Raw genomic sequence first — 13,598 nt, 5'->3', positions numbered from 1 at the left:
TCCCTTTGTCCAGCCCAGGTCTTTAATTATCCTACTTCTAATGTTTTCACCTCCCTTCGTCTTTGCTTTTCAGACCACTCATTTGAATTCTTTGGTAGCCTTTTGCCTGTGACTTCTTTCACATCCAGAATCCAGTAATGCAAGTATGTCTTTATAAATTATGGCTCAACAATTTGGAATGTCCCCTCTCCTGCTCACCTTTTTATTGTCTCTTTTTATTGACAATTTTTATTGTCCTCCTTATGTCTTTTTTCAACACATAGCTGCAGACTTAATGTATTATTAGGCAAAGTACAGATTATTATAGATTCAATTAAATGCCACTGGTAAAGGGCAGAGTGGTTTTCTTAAGTTAATTATCACAATAGCTTTTAGAATCTGAGAAACTCAACTAATTATAATAAGGGTATTTAGAATGGGTTTGACATTTTTAGGGCCAGCTAGGGACAAAATTTTGAGGGAGGGGGGAGAGGGGCTTGATTCTATATGCCCCCCCTTTTTAAAGTGTCCCTCTAGCAGCCCATTGACTTTATTTTACTAAATTTCTTCTCTATTTTCCCATTCAGGAATTTCACTGATACAGCTATACCTTAGTCTACTTTTGTCTCGTTTTCATTATTCATTCAACATAATATGTCATGTCTCTTTTTACCAGATACTCTGTTAATCAACATTTGCCTTGGAAGACACAGTTTAGGTGACTTTGGGAGGTAATGAGTTTAATGTGTCAACCTCATCAACACCAATGAGCAAATTAGTTAAAATATCGCCTCCTTGGTGACCTCTTGCTCTAATACAGTTAATATCCTTCCACTAGATCCTTAGGATTATCTGTTTCATAAAGAATTCATGAGGGTTTTAGGCACAGTGGCTGGGCAGATGCTGGGGTTCAGGGAGGTCCTTCAGGACACCTCAAAATACTGGCTACAGAGGCCACCGTTAGAGAGCAGCTACCAAAAAGTACATATGGGGAAACATAGGAGATTTTCAGGTAGTTGGCCTTTGTACCACATGAGGAAAGATCAGCCATAACTTTTTTTTTTTTTTAAGATGTAGAGGTTGAAATAAAGCAAGTGAATTAAGTAAAAAAGTTTGTAATTCTCTGTAAAATCTTTATAATATAGGTTATGAAAACTCAGCACTAGCTGAAATTTGTTCCCAGACAGAACTGCCTTAAGATTCCAGTTCCTTACTGAGCAGTTACTATATGCTCTGTCCAGGAATCCAGTTCAGAGTGAAAAGAGTCACAGACAGGAGATCAGTGGTACACTTCTTCCTTCAGGTTACATATGATGTGAGTTATTTGCATTCTGTAGTGATAATGTTTTCTTCAACTTTCTTGCAACACTAGCCATTTTCATAGATTTGAAATAGGATCCTTGCTTTTTCTTGAAGTACAGATTATTTTTATTTTGTACCCTCAGAGTTTGAGATCTAAGATAATGTGTTGCTCCATAAAAAAAAAAAAAAAAAAACTTTACATGGGAGATGGTAGAAATGAGGATTTGAGCCCATGATTTGCTCACATGAGATTCTATGATATTGTGATTTATAAGAAATATATGTATTTGACCACTCAGATGACCAAAATATATTTCTCAAATATATTTGGTCTTTATCTTCACTTCCTGGCTCATAGCTCCGGAAACCCTTGGAATTTCCTGAGGGATAAGAGCAGTGGAACATCTCTGTCATAATATCTGGTCTCCCCTTCTCAGTTTCTGACATAGCTTCAGAGCCATCAAGGTGACCTGGATGTCTCGTATTCATAACAAATTCCTTTCCGTTACAACCAGGTCTATGAAATGAAACAACTTTTGGGAAAAGGCCAAGGGTTGAGGGAACCAACCAGAAAGAGAGGGTTGGAACTTTCTGTCTCACCTGCTGATTTCAGGGTAGGGGAGAGGAGCTGGAGGTTGAATCAATCACCAATGGCCAATGAGCTGATCAACATGCCTAAGTAATGATGCCTCCATAAAACCCCCCAAAAGGAGGGGATTCTGAGAGCTGCTAGGTTGGGGAACCAGAATATTTCCATAGGCAACCGTGCCAGGCCCCAAATTCTATGAGGACAAGAAGCTCCTTTGTTTGCTGCTTTGCCCTATGTGTCTCTTCATCTAACTGTTGATTTGTAACCTTTAACAATCTTTATAATATATATCTTTAATCTAGGGAGGAAACAGGTTTCCTGAGTTCTGTGAGCAAATTAATAGAACTTAAGGAGAGGGTTGTGGGAACCTCTGGTTTGCAGCCTGTTGGTTAGAACTATATACAGGTCACTTCTGAGCGACAATTGGCATCTGTATTGGAGGGCTTGTTGGAATTTCCAGTTTGGTAACTGGTCAGTTTGAAGCACAGGTAACAACATGGGCTTCCTACTGATGCCTAGAGTGGAAGGCCATCTTGTGGGACTGAGGTCTTTACCCATGGTTTGGGGAAGCCTACACACACACACATACACACACACACACACACAGTGGAAATGGTCCAGGAATCCAAAGGAGGTTTCCTCTTCAGTCATCCCACCCTCAAACACTTAACTAAAACCCTTTCTAGCATCTCATCAAAATCTTCTGTATTTTAACTGGACATGGTTCTGAATACCAAAGGAGCAGAGGTAGGTATTAAAAACTGCAATTAGTAGAGTTGGAAACTGTACACTCAACCACTAGGGTTCTTTAATTTTATAGCTTTATCCTGAACTTGTGAGTTTCAGATTGGTTTCTTCTTTGATTCAACATATCAGGTAACTTTGTTGGTAAAGACACTGTTTCTTATGAAGAGTGTTCAGGGTTTTTCATGCACAGGCTGGACTTCTCCGAGACCAGCTGCCTCTGCATTACAGAACCACACAAATTCAATCTAACAGAGCATGTATTTGTGTCTCCAGCAAATATTTGTTGAACACCTATTTTTAGCTAGACTCCGGAGTGAACAAAGCATGCGAGGATTCAACCCACTCGAGCTTGCAGCCTAGATGGGAAAGCAAGTGATAATAAACAAGAAGACCCACATCAGCTGGGAAGAAGGGCCACACAAAATTAGACTGATGCCAGAGAAAGTGAATGCGAGCCTTTGCTAGATTTGGGGTCCCTACCAGATCCCCCTGATGAAGACACATTTAAATGGAGAAACAAATGATAGTAAGAAGGCCATCTGTGAGACAGGAAGGGGGAAGAGTGTAGACAGAGAACAGCCCATGCCATGGTTCTAACACAGGACGAAACGCGGCTCCTTGAAGGAATAGAGAACTGGTAGAGCACAGTCAGCTGGGTCATACAGCCCTTTGTAAGGCAGGAGAAAGGACTCTGGGTTTTATTTGCAGTTTGATGAATGCCACTGGGAAATGTGAAGCAGGACAGTGATGTTGGCTGACTATAATTCTGGGGGAAAACCCGCTTGTTCGCTGGAGAAGGACAGAGGAAAAGGCAAAGCCACAGACATGAGGACAAGTTAGGAGACTCTTAGTAGCTGCAGTGACCATGCCCTTTGTTCAAATGAGACCCTTCTGAGAGTGAGTAGGTGTGGCAGGTGGGTATGCGGTCGGAACACGCAGTCCCTTGAGCCGTCACATTTGTCTTGGTAACATAGTGGAGACTTCATGCCATTTCATTTAATCTCTACAATAAGCTTGGTGTGCCTGGCACATGATAGGTGCCCAATAAATGTTTGTTGGGTGAGCGAAGGAGTGAATGTGGGGGTGATTAGTATCCTTGCTTTAGAAATGGAGTGGTGCTACAAGTATGTGGTGAAGCCGAATTTTAACTATAAAACCCATCCTCTTTCCTCAGTTTCTTACAGAATGCCTCATTCTTGTTGCTTCTTAAGCATTTCTGGGTCATCTTGCATGTATTTCCGTTTTCCTCCTTCATTTTCTCCCAGCTTCTGGGGTTACTGTTCTACACACAGAAGTTCTGTAAATGTGTTTGCTGTACCAGTTTTCATCAAAGGCAGGGATCAGACTGGCCATTGACAGTGTCAGGGCCCCAGGCAACTTTCTGATCTTTCCTTTGAAGCACCCTGAGGCCTCCACCTGGGCAATCTGTCAGGGATAATTAAAAAGGCTGATGATGGGCATGCCTTCATGTTCCCCTCACCCCTTATACAAATAACCCCCTCCTCTGTCCTCTTCTGCTCATCCAACAAACCGGCACCACCTTACTTCCAGGTGAGGAAACCTAGGACCCAGTACACTCGTTTTAGGCAGAGTAGCCCCTGCCTGTTGGATAGATTGCATCAAATTCTTGACGCAAAAGATGATCTCACTCTCCTACTTTGAATTATAGGCCTAGAAGAAAGTTCAGATTTGTATATTTTATATAATTTGTATTGTAAATTGTACATATTTCTGGCTTCCTCTATAAACATTCAAAGCAGATTTATCTTCCAACAAGATCAGCTTCAGTAGAGGACTGGCTTTTAGGAAGTGGTGTGCACAGGCCTCCTGATGTTTTCATGCTTGATAAGCCTGTGTGTGTGTGTGTATGTGTGTGTGTGTGTGTGTGTGTGTGTGCGCGTGCGCACGCATGTGTGCTCATTAGCAACCAATAGCTGATGGGACCTAGTCCATGCTGGGCTGGAGAAAAATGTCCCAGCTTGCATTCTCATACTCCTTCCTTGTATTTTATCCTACTCACTTGTTTTGCTTAGGACAATGTAAACCTATCTGCCACGAGATACAGTGTATCATTCACTAATATTTATGATTATTCAATACGTAAACCTCACCTATTGCTGGGTTTATAAAACTAGTTTCTGTTTTAGATCTGAGGAAAAGTCTGCTCTTCTACATGCTGTCGAAGGAATAATACTAGAGTCCCACCCTTAACTTAATTAGGGGAAAGCCAGTGGGGGTGGGGTAGACTGGGGGGGGGGCATGAGTCTGCATCTGTCATTGTGTATATATATGAGCAAGAAGATTAGCTGCTGAGTCACATTGTCAGGGAAGAGCAGAGCCAACTTTCTTCTGAAATATAATCCCTGCCGTAGTCCCGTACAATGGTACATTCACCTTGATGTGTTCAACAGAAATATATAGATAGAACAAATCTGAAACTTCTCTATTTTGTTATTAAATGCAACTAGAAGTTTTACTTCTGAAATTAAAAATTTAAATTTGCAAGCATTTAACTTCCATATTTTTTCCTTTTATTGTAATAATACCTATCCACGTGGGCTCAACTTGCAGGAGGAAAACCTTTACTTTAGCTATGATAATGTAGCTTGCTAAAAGAAATGGTTTGCTTATTGCTAGAACCTTAGGAAACAGACAGTAAAGGAAGATATTTGGATTTTCCTTTTTAAAAAAAGCGGTGGAGGGACATCTGGGTGGCTCAGTCTGTTAAGCATCTATCTTCAGCTCAGGTCATATTCTCAGGGTCCTGGGATCAAGTCGTGCATCAGGCTCCCTACTCAGCAGAATGCCTGCTTCTCCCTCTCTCTCTGCAGCTCCCCCTACATGAGCTCTCACACTCACTCTCTCACTCTCTCAAATAAAGAAATAAAATCATAAAAAAAAATAAATAAATAAAAAGTAGTGGGAATGATATAAGAAGACCGCTCTTTGATGTTGGGGAGATAGACGGATTCCCCCAAATTTCTTTGAGATGCAGACTTTCCATAAACTGGAAAGTGTCAGATATAACAAATATATTCTTTGTGACGTATAGCTCGCTGTGATTATTTTTCCCACTAAGATGTTAACCTTTTCCTTTCAATGTTTTGATTTAATGTAGTAAATTATGATACTTGTCCTTTTGTTTAAAAAAAAATACCGGAAAGTAAAATGTAAATCTTTGATGGAAAATGTGATCATGTTTTTCCTGAGCAGGAGGGGACTTGCGGGCGGTGATGTTTGCAGAGATGAGATAGAACATGACCCAGTCTGTATTCCTGTAGCACGCTACAGAGTTTCCTCTCCTCTTAGACCCCATCTGGCAAATAGAGGCAAAGCTAACTTCATAAGACCTGTCTTATAACAAATCTTAGTTTAGAAAAACTCCCAACTCTTTGGCATTTCTTTGCTGAACTTATGGTTCTTTATCAGTGAGCTCAGTCCCGGCGGATATGAACAGTCAAGAGAGGGTGTTCCCACAGGAAGGTCCCTTTCTCAGTTTAAAAAAAGATCGGACAAAAGCATAATGCAAAATTCTGAGTAGCAACCTTTTTAGGAAGTATAATTTTAGCAAACCACTCACATTTTTGAATATTTCATGACTTTTCTCCATCTCAAGTTGTTATTAACCAAAAATGTTCACCAACTCTTAAGTTAATAAATATTATAGAATGGAGCGCTACCCTGGCCAGTGAGGGTGCTGAGCAAGGCACCCAGCTGCCTTCTGCTCTGCTCTGATGAGACTTGAAAATGCACCAAACAGCAGGACGAGAGTGCATAACTGTAAATATCTTTGCGCTAATGAGGACTTTTCTTTTCTCACCAGTAACAGCTGGGGGTAAAAGTCATCAAAGACAAAATCATAAATGTTTTATATTGGAAAATGCTAGGTGAGTCTAAGACATGGTCAGTTGATTAGGTTACTGCCAAGAAGTAAACAATAGGCTTGTTAAAGCTGTAATTAGGCCTTGTGGATACTGTATTTTTAATTGGAGCTTCAGCAGGGGATAAAGTAGCTGAAATAATCTAGTGCTTCGTCAAGTGTAAGTAAAGCCAGCTTTTAAAAATGTAGCTATGCCTTTTTCTTGGGATTTCTACACGACCTTTGTTCTGAGAAATTGGGTGACTTCATTTTAAGTTACAAAGTAACTTGTAGGAATTGATTAATTATTTTGTGGTTTTCTTACATTGTGTCATTGATCATAGTGTGTTGTTGTTGTTTTTAATGGTTCCCTATGTTTTGGCGAGTTAAGCGTGGAGGGGGAATATAGAATGATGGAATGCATAGAGCCACGTACTTTATGTACCTACGACTGCAGGTGAAGACTATAGGAATAGGGGCGCCTGGGTGACTCATTCATTAAGTGCCTGCTCAGGTCATGATCCCAAGGTCCTGGGATCGAGCCCCGCATCCCATTCCCTGCTCTGCTGGCGGGGTGGGGAGACTGCTTTCCCTCTCCCACTCCCCCTATTTGTGTTCCTGCTCTCATTGTCTCTCTCTCTCTGTCAAATAAATAAATAAAATTAAAACAACAACAACAAAAAGACTGTAGGAATCAGGGTTACGTAGTTTGCCCATGGCCACATAGGGGCTAAATGGCTGAAACTGAACTTCTAAACCCAGGGCTGTGTCCTCCAACGGATGCCTCTTACATCACACCACCGTTGACACCTTATCCTGCAGATCCAATTTCTCCAACCAAGGTCCCCCAGAGTGCTGCTTCTGCTTCCACCTGAGTGGTATTGGCTGTAGCCTCTGACACAGGGTATACCTGCTGACTCCAGGACACGAGCGCTTTGCTCACCCCCGTCATTTGCTCTTCCCACATCGAACTCCAGCTCTCATCTCACCTCCCCCATAAAGCCCTCCTGATTTTTTCTGCCCCCACTCCTGCATCATTTGATGAGTTTTTCTTTTTCTTTTTTCCTCCAAATTTTTATTTAAGTTCTGGTTAGGTAATGGACAGTGTAACATTAGTTTCAGGTGTAGAATTCAGTGCTTCATCACTTACCTACAACACCCAGTGCTCATCACAACAAATGGGCTCCTTCATCCTCATTGCCTAGTTCGTAATACCTGTCTACCTCCCCTCCAGGAACCAGCAGTCTGTTCTCTGGAGTTAAGAGTCTGTTTCTTGGCTTGCCTCTCTTTTATTACCCCCTATGTTCACTTGTTTCTTAAATTCCACATATGATTGAGATCATATGGTATTTGTCTTTGTCTCACTTATTTCACTTAGCATAATACTATCTAGCTCCATCTACATGTTAAGAATGTTAAGAGTTCATTCTTTTTTATAGCTAAGTAATATTACATTGTGTGTATGTGTGTGTGTGTATTCCATTATATGGAATATATAATATTCCAATAATTCCATATAATATATAATATTCCATATAATGAAATTATATATGGAATTATAAATATGTATATAATTCCATATATATGATATTCATAAAGATTATATATGTATACACATATATACATATATAGATATATAGACATATATATATTTATGTATGTGTATACAGATAGATGAATACCACATCTTTATCCATTCAGCAGTTGATGGACATTGGGCTTTTTCTATAAGTTTGGCTATTGTTGATAACGCTGCTATAAACATGGAGGTGCATGTATCCCTTTGAATCAGTATTTTTGTATCTTTTGGGTAAATGCCTAGTAGTGCAATTACTGGGTCATAGGGTAATTTTATTTTCAACTTTTTGAGGAACCTCCACACTGTTTGCCAGTGTGGCTGCACCAGCTGCATTCCCACCAACAGTGCAGGAAGGTTCCCCTTTCTCCACATTCTTGCCAACACCTGTTGTTTCCTGTGTTGCTGATTTTGACCATTCTAACAGGTGTGAGGTGGTATCTCATCGTGGTTTTGATTTTCATTTTCCTGATGATGAGTGATTTTGAGCATCTTTGCATGTGTCTGTTAGACATCTAGATGCCTTCTTTGGAAAAATGTCTATTCATGTCTTCTGCCCATTTTTTAACTGGATTATTTGGTTTTGGGGCTTTATGAGTTTTTCACTCTCTGAATACCTTTTAGATTTAGAGCCATAGATTTTCTGGTATTTTCTGGTATTTTCTGCTCATTTCAAATAGCTTATTAGATGAAGAAACTTAACATTTACTTATTTTCTCTCCACTTGTAATAGCATTCTGTATTTTCCACTAAGCCTCATACATATTGCAGAAATAAAATTCTGATCCAGAAATTTCAATTAACATAAGCATCTGCAGAATATAGAAAGAACCCTTGAGATAAATAAGCACTTTCTTTGGACTTATTCCATTCTTGGTAGATATAATCTCTCTTTTTCAGCATTTATTAAGCTCTTAAAATGCTTCCTGTTAATTATCAGCTAAAACAGCAGCTAGCCAACATTCTTTTCCTAAAGAGGTTGTGGATTTTTTGTCTTTTTTATTTTTGGAATTATATGGCTCTATGAGTTACTAGAATTATGTTTAAGTGAGAAAATTGTAAGAATATGGAACTCATCTTTTCGTTTTTCTATAGATATGTGAGCCCACAGATGCTATCTAACTTGGCTTCCTCACATTTGAGAGATGCAAAATTTATGGGCAGATATTTTGATTAATATGCCCTTTCTCAGATAATGAGGCAAAGCAGTGGAAGTTTGGCAAGACTTCTCAAAGCAGCAGCCAGCTGGAAAATGATCATAGTTTTGCAAGATTATTAGACCAATGTCTGAAAACTTAGGAGAACATCTTATTAAATGCTCATCTCTTTAGCTTAAACTCATATTGTTCTTCTCTGTGGAGACATTAAGGGTTGAAGCTTCTACTCAGTGTTTTCCATATGTCACATAACTCTACAGAAAAAAGAGATAGATTGACTGTCATCGTAGAGGACGCGTGCCCTTGTCGTAGTGAGGGAAAGCAGCTCCCATGGCCAGTGCTGGTGGGCCCACGGAGGCAGGCACCTGTGGTGGGAAATGTACCATCTTCCCATCCAACCACTGTCTTAGGAAACAGTATGTCTTCATGAATGGTCTGTTCAGCTCTCCTGTTAGCCATAGTATGAAGCTAGGAGTTATTTTTGCTGTTGAAATTAGAAGTAATTCACTGACTGTGAGGAGTCTCTGTGCTGAAAGGTAGTATGATGGTTCTTGGGGCACCTGGGTGGCATAGTCCGTTAGGTGGTTTTGGCTCAGGTCATGATCTCAGGGTTGTGAGATGGAATCAGCTGGGTGCTCAGCAGGAAGTCTGCCTAAGATCCTCTCTCTCCCTCTGCTCCTCCCCCTTATTTCCCCCTCCCCCACCTGTGTACTCCTAGGTACACACACTTTCTCTCTCAAATCTTTAAAGGGCAGCGTGGCGGTTCTCAAACTTGACGGTAGGTTGGAATATTAATGTTTTTGTCTCACCATCAGGAGTCAGATTTACATGATTTAAGGTATGGTCTGGGCATCAGGGAGTTTTAAAAACTGCCACATTTGAGAAATCACTAAGTTAGGAAAACCCGTTTTCTGGTCTTGCTGACTGGCTTCAGGGAAGGTGTCAACCGATGTGTGTATACTTCCTAATGTGTTGTATCACCACAAAGGTTTTTTCCAGTCCTGGGAAAGATACAGGTCTTTCCATATGAAGCTTTGCTGAATTGCAAGGAATTTACATTTATTTTTCTTGCTCTGTAGTTAAAGTCCTAGGTGAAAGGCCCTACAAAAGCATTTTGTTTTTCTTTAAAGTAGGCTCTCTAATGAAAAGTAGATCATGTGGCTCACTTATGAAGACAAGCATAAAACCTTTCCAAGTCAGATACTAAATCTTTCAAAAAATTCTTAACACTTAATTTACTTAATTGCAACATTTATGTGATGTCTTCCATGTTTCAAGTGAGTAAATAATGTTTTGAGGAATACTCCTAATTCTTAGGGAAACAAAATTTAGAATATGTGAGGAAACAAAATGATACAGAGCTAGGGAAGCATGTTAAGGGCACTGCACTAGCATGTATCAGCAGCAGCAGGACTCTAGCAACTCTGTGGCTGATGGCAATCAACAAGGGGAAATTGCTCTTGACAGTAACAAGATCAAATCAGATCAGCTGACTCTTTTCTTGACCAATGGGTTTTTTCCTACTGTGGAATGAGTTGCTGAAAGAGGTTAAGAGTCTAACCTTCTGGAAGAATTTCCTGTAGACGAGCCTCAAGGTGAAAAAAAGGAGAAAAACAGTTCCTAAATCTGGCTGTTCTACTGTCATATTTTAGTGGTATTTGTGAACTCTTACGTTCTAGGACCTGGCTGCAGAGATTCCGATTTAGCCCTTCTGGAAAGGTCTTCGAGTTTGTCCTTGCAGACCTTCAAGGGAATACTGATGATCCCCTAGTGTGGGGCCCCACTGGATGATATACACAGCCACGTTCTTGTCCAGTGCTGTTCCATGGGGTCTGATGACCAGCCTTCCCTATTCTTCAGTGATTTTCAATGACTCCTGATTTGTGAGCACATTTGCTCAGTAGACTGGCTATCGGGACCCTATCAAATAAAGAATTTTTAAAAAGATTATTTATTTATTTATGGGGGGGTGGACGGGGTGCACACCAGAGGGAGAGGGAAGAAGAGAGAGAATTTCAAGCAGACTCCACATGCTGAACATGGAGCCTGAAGTGGGGCTTGATCTCAGACCCTGAGATCATGACCTGAGCCAAAATCAAGAGTCATAGATGCTTAACCAACTGAGCCACCCAGGCACTCCATATGAAATATTTTTATAAAAAAGAAATTGATGTAAATGTGAGAATCAGGCTCATAAAGTATGTTCTACAGGTACTTTCCATTGGGGTTCAGGAAGGTATTATTATCTGAATACACATGATTCTTGCTAATAATTGACTTCATTGTAAACAAGTATTAATTAACACCCAGAAAGTGGAGCTCAGCTAAAAAAAAAAAAATTTTTTTTTAAATAAAATATATTATTTTTACTTCCTTAGGCTTTTAAAATAACTCTGTGGAGTATAATTCATATATCATAAAACCTTCGAAAGTGTACAATTCAGTGGTTTATAGTACAGTCACAAAAAATGTGGTCCCATTATTATCTAGATCCAGAATATTTTCATCATCCTTCCCAAAAAGCCTCTTCCCCATTAGCAGTCACTCTCCATTCCTTCTCTCTGCATCCCCTGGCAAATGCTAACTTATATTCTGTCTCCATGAGTTTGCCTATTCTGGGCATTACATGTATATTGAATCATAAAACCTGTGGCCTTTTACATCTGGCTTCTTTCACTTACGGTGTTCATCCATTAATGGACATTTGGGTTATTTCCTTTTGGGGACAGTTAGCATTATGTACAAGTTTTTGTGTAGATATATGTTTGCATTTCGTTTGGGTATAGACCTAGGTGTAGTGATCATTTAGAAGCTAGCTGAATGATCTATGGGAAGATACTTCTATTCCCTCAAATTGTGTATATGTTAGAAATTTCTTGTAATAAAAAGTAAAGAAAAAAAGGAAAAAAAAAACCCTTTCATAGTTTCAAAAGTTGCCACAAAATGAAGCCAATGGAAAAAAAATGTTACTTTTAAGAAAAAAAATATTTAGATGAAATTATTCATTGGCTTAGAAGTGAGTTTAATATGTGAGAATAATTTTAAAAATATGTGAGAATAATATATCAATGGAGATAAATCAATTTAAAGATGACTTGTGTTAGAGTTTTTATGCCTTATTTTCAGACCAAGTAAGCTGAACTTCAGAGTTCAATAACTTCTTGCTTTATCTCTGTTACATTAGATCCCTTGATCACAGAATGAAGCAAAATGGTTACTTTTATCTTTTAAAATAGATTTGATTGCTGTAAGAGACACATTGACCATTGTCGGCTTAAGTAAAGGTTGCTTGATTAACTTGATATTGATTTATATTTATAATTGGGTTTGAATTTTCCATATAGGCTCACTTCCATTAATTATAAATAGCCTTTAAGAAGAATCAAAATGAAAATCAAAACCTTCTTAACAGAAGAAAATGCTATTGAATACAAAGTTGTTTTTTCTTTAATTACCCCCCCCCATCTCCCTTCCCTTCACAAGATGCCTCTGTTCTACTGCTGCGCAGGCTATAGGTCCTTTGAGTACCATCCATAATTTATTTATTTTTAGAAAAGATTTATTTATTTGGGGGCGGGGAGGTAGAGTGGGAGGGAGAGAGAGAATATCAAGTAGACTCTTTCATGAGCATGGAGTCCGATGCAGGGCCCAGTCTCATGACCTGGAGATCATGACCAGGGCCAAAATCAAGAGTCAGTTCACCAGCTGTGCCACCCATGCGCCCCAGTTCCTCTAGGACATGGACGTGGTTATGGGAAGCAGAATTCTAAGGTCAGTCCATGAGAACCACCCTTAAGCGATCACTCAGTGACATTTTGCTGTGGGAATTCCAGATCTCAAAATGTACCTAGTGGAGCCCAATACAAACCAGTCCAATAAAGATAAATGGGAAAATATTAAGCATCTCTCCATTTTATGTTTGACAGCTTTGTTTTATGTAGAGCACCACGAAGTAATATCACTGATACTTTGTATACTATTTTAAGCTTTCTAAAGTGCCTTAAGATATTAAGTTGGTTTGGGGGCCCTTGGGTGGCTTCAGCTCAGGTCATGATCTCAGGGTCCTGGGATTGAGCCCTGTGTTGGGCTTTGTGCTCAGCGGGGAGTCTGCTTGTCCCTCTGCCCCTCTCCCTGATCATGCTCTTTCCCGCTCTCAAATAAATAAATTCTTTTTTTAAAAGATTTTTTTGTTTAAAGATTTTATTTATTTATTTGTCAGAGAAAGAGAGAGAGAGAGCACAAGCAGGGAAAGCAGCAAGCAGAGGGAGAAGCAGGCTTCCCACTGAGCAAGGAGCCCAGCGGAACTTGATCCCAGGACTCTAGGATCATGACCCGAGCTGAAGGCAGACACCCAACCAACTGAGCCACCCAGGCACCCCACAAATAAAA

At 39.8% G+C, this 13,598-nt stretch overlaps 1 protein-coding gene across 6 annotated transcripts in view; it reads left to right on the top strand.

Annotated features, from left to right (window-relative positions):
* Positions 1-13,598, top strand: part of RAB27B (RAB27B, member RAS oncogene family) — a 143,081-nt gene that overhangs the window by 111,749 nt on the left and 17,734 nt on the right. The gene's annotated exons all lie outside the window — the stretch shown is intronic.

The sequence above is a fragment of the Lontra canadensis genome, unplaced genomic scaffold (genome assembly GCF_010015895.1).
Source record: "Lontra canadensis isolate GAN:19392208 unplaced genomic scaffold, GSC_riverotter_1.0 scaffold82, whole genome shotgun sequence".
NCBI lineage: Eukaryota > Metazoa > Chordata > Mammalia > Carnivora > Mustelidae > Lontra > Lontra canadensis.
The sequence above is the reverse complement of the archived record's forward strand: the minus strand, read 5'-3'. Positions and strand labels throughout refer to the sequence as shown.